At 52.2% G+C, this 7,631-nt stretch overlaps 1 protein-coding gene across 2 annotated transcripts in view; it reads right to left on the bottom strand.

The window, feature by feature from the left end:
* The window catches only part of AFAP1 (actin filament associated protein 1), a 115,400-nt gene extending 113,454 nt beyond the window's left edge, over positions 1-1,946 (bottom strand). Inside the window, exon 1 of one of the 2 annotated variants that reach the window (XM_084797467.1) lies at positions 1,799-1,946. The gene's annotated coding sequence lies outside the window, so the exon portion shown is untranslated. The remainder of the gene's footprint in view (positions 1-1,798) is intronic. The other variant, XM_084797468.1, reaches the window with a different exon arrangement.
* Between the last annotated feature and the right edge of the window lie 5,685 nt (positions 1,947-7,631).

The raw sequence follows: 7,631 nt of genomic DNA on the forward strand, positions 1-7,631 counted from the left end.
CCCTGTCCTACAACACATGGCACATACACACACACACACACACACACACACACACACACACACACACACACACCATCCCTGAGACATGACAAGTGAATTTTAAAATGCTCAAAGAAGCAGTAACGAATGAATGGCTTCCACTTTACTTAGCAGCCGAGGAGGGCCCAGCCTGAGGGGCAGCATCAGGTCCCCTCACTGGACCTCACCCCAGGGCCGCCTTCATAAATCTGATCTCCAACTCTAACTGCTTTGGCTTGATTCCCTGGGTGTGGATTTTCTTGATTCAAACGCATTCTGCAGCCGGCCAAGTTCTTGGGAGAGTTTCCTTCACTTGCCAGGCGCTGGCTGGGAGCTACAAAGTCAACTCTGTCTTTCCAGATATTTTTTTTTCCTTCCCAACGGAAGAAATCAAGAAGCAGAGGGCAGAGAAGACTCTACTCCTTCCCATCAGCACCAGGCCTAGGGTTGGAGTCGGTGGCTGGGACTCGAAGCTCCCAGGACAATGACAGCCCCACTCTCCCCAAAGACCCGCAGGGTGAGGGGCACACCAGTAGGCAGGCTATTCCAGAGCCCGCCACCCCCCTCTGCGCTTCAGCTCACTAAGCAAGGACAATACCAATACTTCGAAGAGCCGGTGGCACTCGGTCCACCTTAGGCCAGCTGCCCCCAGCACACCCAGGGCTTCGCTCATTTAACCACAAGACCCGTGCTCAATGTACATCCAAGTCGCGGGGCCGGCTCAAAGAGGGCAAAGCCTAAAGTCGACAAGCCATGGGGCACAGGGCAGAACCCCCCACACACACACACACTCTCTCTCGAGGGGAGCCAGGATCCCACGCGTGTGTGTCCACGCTGTCACCCTTGGTGGCACACAAAATCGTACCAATACAGAGACAGAAACAGCCTTCCCACCTTTAAGCTTCCCCACACACTGGGTCCACGTAGTTACCTCCGGAGCCATCCACATCACATAGGGGACCAGGAAGGCGGCCTCCCAGAAGGATCCCCCAAGTCCCTCTCAGTGACAGTCAACTAGCTACACCCAAGGGTGTGTGTGTGTGTGTGTGTGTGTGTGTGTGTGTGTGTGTGTGTGTGTGTGTGTGTGTGTGTGTAGAAAGAGCCCATCCGTAGGGTGACCAGGACCTGGAGGCGCAGAGCCCTGGGTGCCACCCGGCGGCGAGACAATGCCAAGGGCGCACGGACTCGTTAGTGTTCGGTCCATCGGTGCCGGTCCCCTCGAGGTTTCTGTCCCTCCAAAGCACAAGGCGGAGGGCACTAACCCCGGCAGCGCACGCTCTGACCGGCTTCCGCCGACTGCGAGCGGGGGACCACAGTTCAGTCTTAACGACTGTCCTGTGTGTCCTAAGATGTGGTCTGCCCTTTGGGTCACCTATGCCGGGATTTTCGTACAGTTCCTGCAAACCCATCCCTGCCCTCCGGCTCTGGGCTCTGCCAAGTCTTGTCTGAGAACCCTGCAGGGCCTCGGGGGAACCTACCTGGCCCTGGGGACTCTGACCTGTCCAGGCATCCAACTTAATCCTGGAGACACTGTCCAGACCTGAATAGGGACCCTGCCCTGTCCGGAGACACTGCCCTGCCAGGAGTCCCTGGTCAGCCCTGCCTAGCACCCTAAAGGGCCTCAGGGACCCTAGCCGGCCGTGGAGACCCTGGCCACCTCTGTCTGGGGACCCTGCCTGGCCCAGGGCACCCTGCCTAGGGACCTTGCCGGGGGACACTGTGGAACACCTGGCCCCCGCTCCCGGGTTCCAAGCCGCCGCAGCCGCCGCAGCCGCCTCACCTCAGTATCCAATGGCTCTTGCCCGCAGGATGGCCGAGAGGAGCGCAGCCCGCGGAGCGCCCGCAACCTCAACAATGGAGCCCGGGGCGGGGCCCTGCGCTGCTCAGCCTTCTCGCAGTCAGGGCCAGGCACAGAGACACTGCCAGTTGGAGCTGTGGCCCGAGGACTCTGCGCAGGCGCGCCAGGGCCCCGCCCGTCGACAGAACTCCGCCCCTGGAGCAGCTAGAACCCGCCCTCTAGCCAATAGCGAAGAAGCTGCGTGGAGGGGGCGGGACCGGGAGGAACAAAGAGAGGCTGGGCGGGGCAGCGGGTCCGGGACCCTGCGTTGACCTGGTTTCGCCTCCGGGGTCAGCGCCCAAGTGAACTCTGCTCAGCTGTGCTCAGTATCATCCCAAACCTAAAATACTGGCTTCTAAAGCTCTGAGATCCAGAGACAGGCCTGCTTGACAGAAAGGGAAACTGAGTCTCAAGGAGCAAGCTCTCCTGCCATTTGAATTACGGTCCTCATAGCCTTGTCTGGCTTGTCACTCAACAAACACAGCGAAGAGTGGAAAGAATGAAAAAGCTCCCTTTAGGAACTGTGCCAAGCAGGACCGTTTCTTTGTCGCACTTCAGGAGCCCAGTATTGATCTCGTCCCTTTCCTTCTTAGAGCTTTGCCTTTTTGGTTTTGTTCTGTTTTCAATCCCCACCAGGCATGACCCCTCTCTACCTTCGATCTTCATTATCCACGTCTCAATTATTTTAAAATCCGCCCACGCCTTAGAGGACTCTTCTGGAAGGTATGTCTATAACATTCATAGATTTCCCTCTACCTCGCAACCTTCCCCCTCCTCCCCTCCAGGATTTCCCCTCTGTCTCTGACACAAGGCAGAGAGACCAGGGCTGGAAGTCAGCTTCCTTCTCTTGGCACAGATTCCTTCACCAGGAGCCCCCACCCATATACATGATCACTTGAGGATCCAGTCCACCCAGAAGCCGCCTACACCAGACCCCAGTTGGACTGCTCAAAAATCACAACTGCTTGCTTACTTCCGCCGCTTCTCGATGAGCGGCCTCTGTGCACACTGGAGTCCACGCCGAGAGCTTCAGGCCTCCTGTCCGACTCCCGGAGCCAACAAGTGATCTGCTTGCCCAGGCACTGAGGCCTTTCCATATGACCCCTTATGAGAGAAGAAGACAAGCTATCCTGGGAGGTGGGTTTGATTGGTGGTGGTGCTAAGTGTTGACTTGATGGGACAGCCTATGAAGGATTAGCTCATCTCTGGGCCTGCCTGTACAGAGCAATTACCTATATTTGGTTGAGGTGAGAAGACAGACACTAAAAGTGGGTAGCATCATTCACTGGGCCTGGGGCCTGGTCTGCTGAGCACAGGTGTCCATTGCCTCTGCTTCTTGATGGTAGGTGTGATGTGGCCAGCTGTCTCCTGCTCCTGACATTGGGACTTCCTCATAGTGATGGGCTGAGCAGTCCAGTTGTGGGCGAAAATAAGCTTTTCTTTCCTAAATTTGTTTTTGCGTGGGTATTTTATCACAGCAACAGAAAAATAACCCAGACCCTTGGGAACACCATCCTGCTCTAAAAGCCTGAGCTGGAATAAATAAGCAGAATGCTGAATTGCTATGCTCAAGAATAGGGGCAGCTGTGTTTGGGGAAAGCCAGAGAGGGAGAAAAAAGAGTCAAGGAAGAGGAGAGGGGAGGGGAGGCTAATACGGCCTGGAACATTTAGAACAGGAATGTCTAAAGCCCAGTCACTCCAGCCTGCGTCACTCTATCCACCCTTTCATCCAGAGGTGTCCTCCAGTGGCCTCAGGCCTGTTTTGTGTGAGCTGACAGGAGAATGGCTAATTCAGGCTGGAGTTCAGAAAGGGATTGGCTATAAAGGAGTCCTCCAGAATGTCATGCGCTGCAATGCAGCCCAAGTTTTAGAGTTGGCTTTTTCTAAAAATGACAGATAGAGTTGGCATCTGCATAGATTTCTGGCCAGTTCGCTCCACAGCAATAGTATGTAGCTGTGGGCAGCAGCTCCAGGCTCCAAACATAACCACAGCCATTTCCTTCTAAAGTGAATCACAGCCCACTCGTGCAAAGTACCTTTACTTATTTATTTTGAGCCCTCTGCACTGACTCTGGGTCTTTGCTGCACTGAGCTGGAGAGGGAGGGCATTGATCTCTGTCCTGGCTCTGGGCTCAGGTCATCTCCCTTTCGTGCTCAGCCTTCGTCCTTCAGAACCTGAGGAAGGGACCAGGAGGCCTCTGCAGCCCACCCCATGCACGTGCCATGGCTTCTCTGAGGACCACGATGATTTCAGTTAAGCGCTCCGTCCTACCTCTGTCTCACATCCATTTGGCGGGTGAGCTGTGCTTCCTGACAGATGCACAGATACTTGTGATGACTAGGGGTTCACTTATGGCTGGTCCCCACCACCCACCCCAAACGATGGCCACCATAAGCATCAGTCTGTGTTGCTGACTTTGACCACTGCCTGAAAGGTAAGAGAAGAGGAGAGTGCCAGGAACGGAGGGCAGGGCTTAGAGTGCCTCTGTCCCAACTGGAGCCTCATGACTCCCCTAAGCTGCAACACTGTTATTTCTGCTGTTTGGTGTGTGTGTGTGTGTTTGTGTGTGTGTGTGTGTGTGTGTGTGTGTGTGTGTGTGTTTATATATATACACACATACACATACAGAGACAGGGGGTGTGTGAATGATGACTGGCACGGAATTCCTAATCTTCCTATCTCAACCTCTTGTATGCTAGGTCACAATTTCTGTTGTTGTTGGTGGTGGTGGTGTGTTTTGTATTCGAAACAGCTTCTCAAGTGTACCTAAAACTGGCTTTGAACTCTGTATTTATCAGGGATAACCCTGAACTCCCAATCTTCCTGCCCCAGCCTGCCGAGAGCCAGGATTAGAGATGCTAGAGGTGTGAGCTGTCATGCCCAGCTTAGTTTCTCTCTCTCTTTCCCACTTCCGCCCCAGGACTCATTTATTTTGTGTATACGAGTGCTCTATCTGCATGTACACCTGCATGGCAGAAGAGGGCATCAGATTCCGTTACAGATGGTTGTGAGCCACCATGTGGTTGCTGGGAATCGAACTCGGGACCTCTGGAAGAACAGCCAGTGCTCTTAACTGCTGAGCCATCCTAGCTTAGTTTCTTGAAGATAGCTTTGTAGGTTCTGATTCTTTTCAAATTTGAATGCAATGTGCGTATTATCTAACACATTTCAGATGACACACCCCCTCCAAATCCAACAGGGCTCCTGTGAATACTGGCAAAGCCATGACATCATGCTTCAGTGCTCCCAGGAACAAATGGCTGTTTGTCTAACTCAAGCAATATGTGTGTTGTGTTCATTTACACAGTCCGATTTTTTTTTTTTAAGTTTAGTGATTCCCCCAGGAGCTGGAGAGATGGCTCAGTGGTTAGGAATGCTTGCTGTTCTATCAGAGGATCAGAGTTCAGTTGGGGCAGCTTACAAACACCTGTAACTCCAGCTCAGCAGTCCTCAACCTTCCTAATGATGTGTGAGCCTTTAATACGGTTTCTCATGTTGTGGCGACCCTCAACCATAAGATTACTTCGTTGCTACTTCATAACGTAGTTTTTCTGTGGTTATGAATCATGACGTAAATGTCTGATATGCAAGCATGTATCATCATGTCTGGCTGCACTGTAAGAGGATCCTCAGGATGCAGGGACCCAGAGTTCAGATGGCAAATGTCAGCACTGCTGGAGGCTGAAGTCCTCACCACACATTCTCCCGTGCGGCCAGACGAGGATGCTCAGCATGTATACTGCAGAGTCTGCTGAAGGACCAGCAGCTCCAAGTACTTACAGCTAAACAGGAGTCCTGTCCAAGAGAGGGCAATAGCAACTCTGAATCCTCTGGGGGCTGCCCAGCCACAAGCCTCACATGGCTACTTAGCTTCGCACTGATTGACACTTGAACTCAGCTACAATGGCCAGATTTCATATTGGTAGGTGGCGGGGAAGACAGCATGGCTCTAGAATATTCCCATCGTTATACATGGCAATGAGGACCATGCTGGTCCAGGAACACCACTCTTTGGGACAGTTTGGAATGGGCATAAAATGTGTTTGGGGGCTAACCTGGTCATAAAACACTCTAGGACAGGTGGGCATGGTGGGTCACGTCTTTAATCCCAGCATCCGGGAGGCAGAAGCAGGTGGGTCTCTGTGCATTGGAGACCAGTGTGGTCTACAAAGCAGGTCCAGGACAGCCAGGGCTCAAAGCCTGTCTTGAAACCACCGCCCCCACCTCCACCCCCAAAAAACCACTCTAGGACAATTGTATGTCAGCCTAGTGATGCACAAGTCTGCTCCTGACAGTTTAGAGATACATGGAGGGATGTAGTCAGTGAAAGAGAATAGGCATGGCTTCAATCTGCCTTCCAAATAGTAGTGTTTATTCCTATAGATTAGTGCCACCAGAGAAGATGTTTGTGGTGGGTTACCATTAATGCATAGATTCGGAACTGGTTAAAGTACTAGCAATAAGTGACTGTTGAGTGCTCAGCCACAAGGAGACAGCAATATCACTTCCTCTAAGGCCCTGGGAGCATTGTGGAGGAAAAAAATGTAAAAGCCATAGGATGGGGTGGAGTGCTAAGAAATACTGCCTTCCGGACATGCTGTGGCTGCTGCAGCCAAAGGCTCTTGGCAGCACTGGCTGCTTAACATTTACAGAAGTCTGAGTCCATCAACACTCCAGCATGGATGGGGGAGATGCTCTTAATGCCCCACCCCTCCCTGAGTAGCTAGAGGCAGTTAGTTAGTGGTTGCTGCAGGGAGGGAGGGTCCTATTCCTCAGTAGTGTAGCCATCGGCAAGCTGCTCTCACTCAAGTAAACATGACCACACATATACACACTCCCATCAACACAGAGGGCAATGCAAACAATACTAATTAAATGCAGTGGGGGGCGAGCGCATGCGTGTGCGCACACACACACACACACACACACACACACACACACACACACACACACAGAGAGAGACTTAAAGTAGACCCAGAAAGATGGTTTAACTGGAAAGAGCATTAGCTGCTGAGCCAAATGACCTGAGTTCAATCCCAGGGACCCCCATGGCAGACACACACACACACACACACACACACACACACACACACACACACACAATTATATTAAAAAAGAATTGAAAGTAGAAGGGAGATGCTTCAGTGGAGGGAAAAGTAGAGATTTGGGAGGAAGGGAAGGACATGAGAGAACAGTTGGGAACATATATAAATTGTGTGTGGTGTGTGTGTGTGTGTGTGTGTGTGTGTGTATGTGTGTGTGTGTACACGTACATGCACACATGTGACTGAGGTATGAAAACAAATTCAATTTTTAAAAATAACAAGGTAGAGAGTAACCAAGGAATACACCCACTGTCAACCTCTGGTCTCCACAATCAAATGGACCTGTGCATTCACACACACACACACACACACACGTACACATATACACACAACACAAATGAGACTGTAGGACACATGGGGTATGAGGAACGATGAGGCTGGCCTGTGGCTCAAGGCTGCTAGCAGTTTGGCACAACTGGATTGCTGTTTGCAAGTTTTGCTCTTGCCTGTGGGGTGACAATAGGGCACTTAGGAAATGAGTTGTGAGTAACGAGTGTGGCCTGGCACTATGCTGGCTCCCTAAGGCTGACCAAACCAAGGCTCCAGTCCTCACGGCCACCTCTGGATGGGGCAAGAGTCCCTCCCCGGTGGCCTGGCCTCCTTCATGCACACACCCCTGCCCATGCCTCCAAAACCAAGCATGCTTGAACACATGTTGTCCTTCCACAAG

The sequence above is a fragment of the Acomys minous genome, assembly GCF_964271855.1.
Source record: "Acomys minous genome assembly, chromosome: 10".
NCBI lineage: Eukaryota > Metazoa > Chordata > Mammalia > Rodentia > Muridae > Acomys > Acomys minous.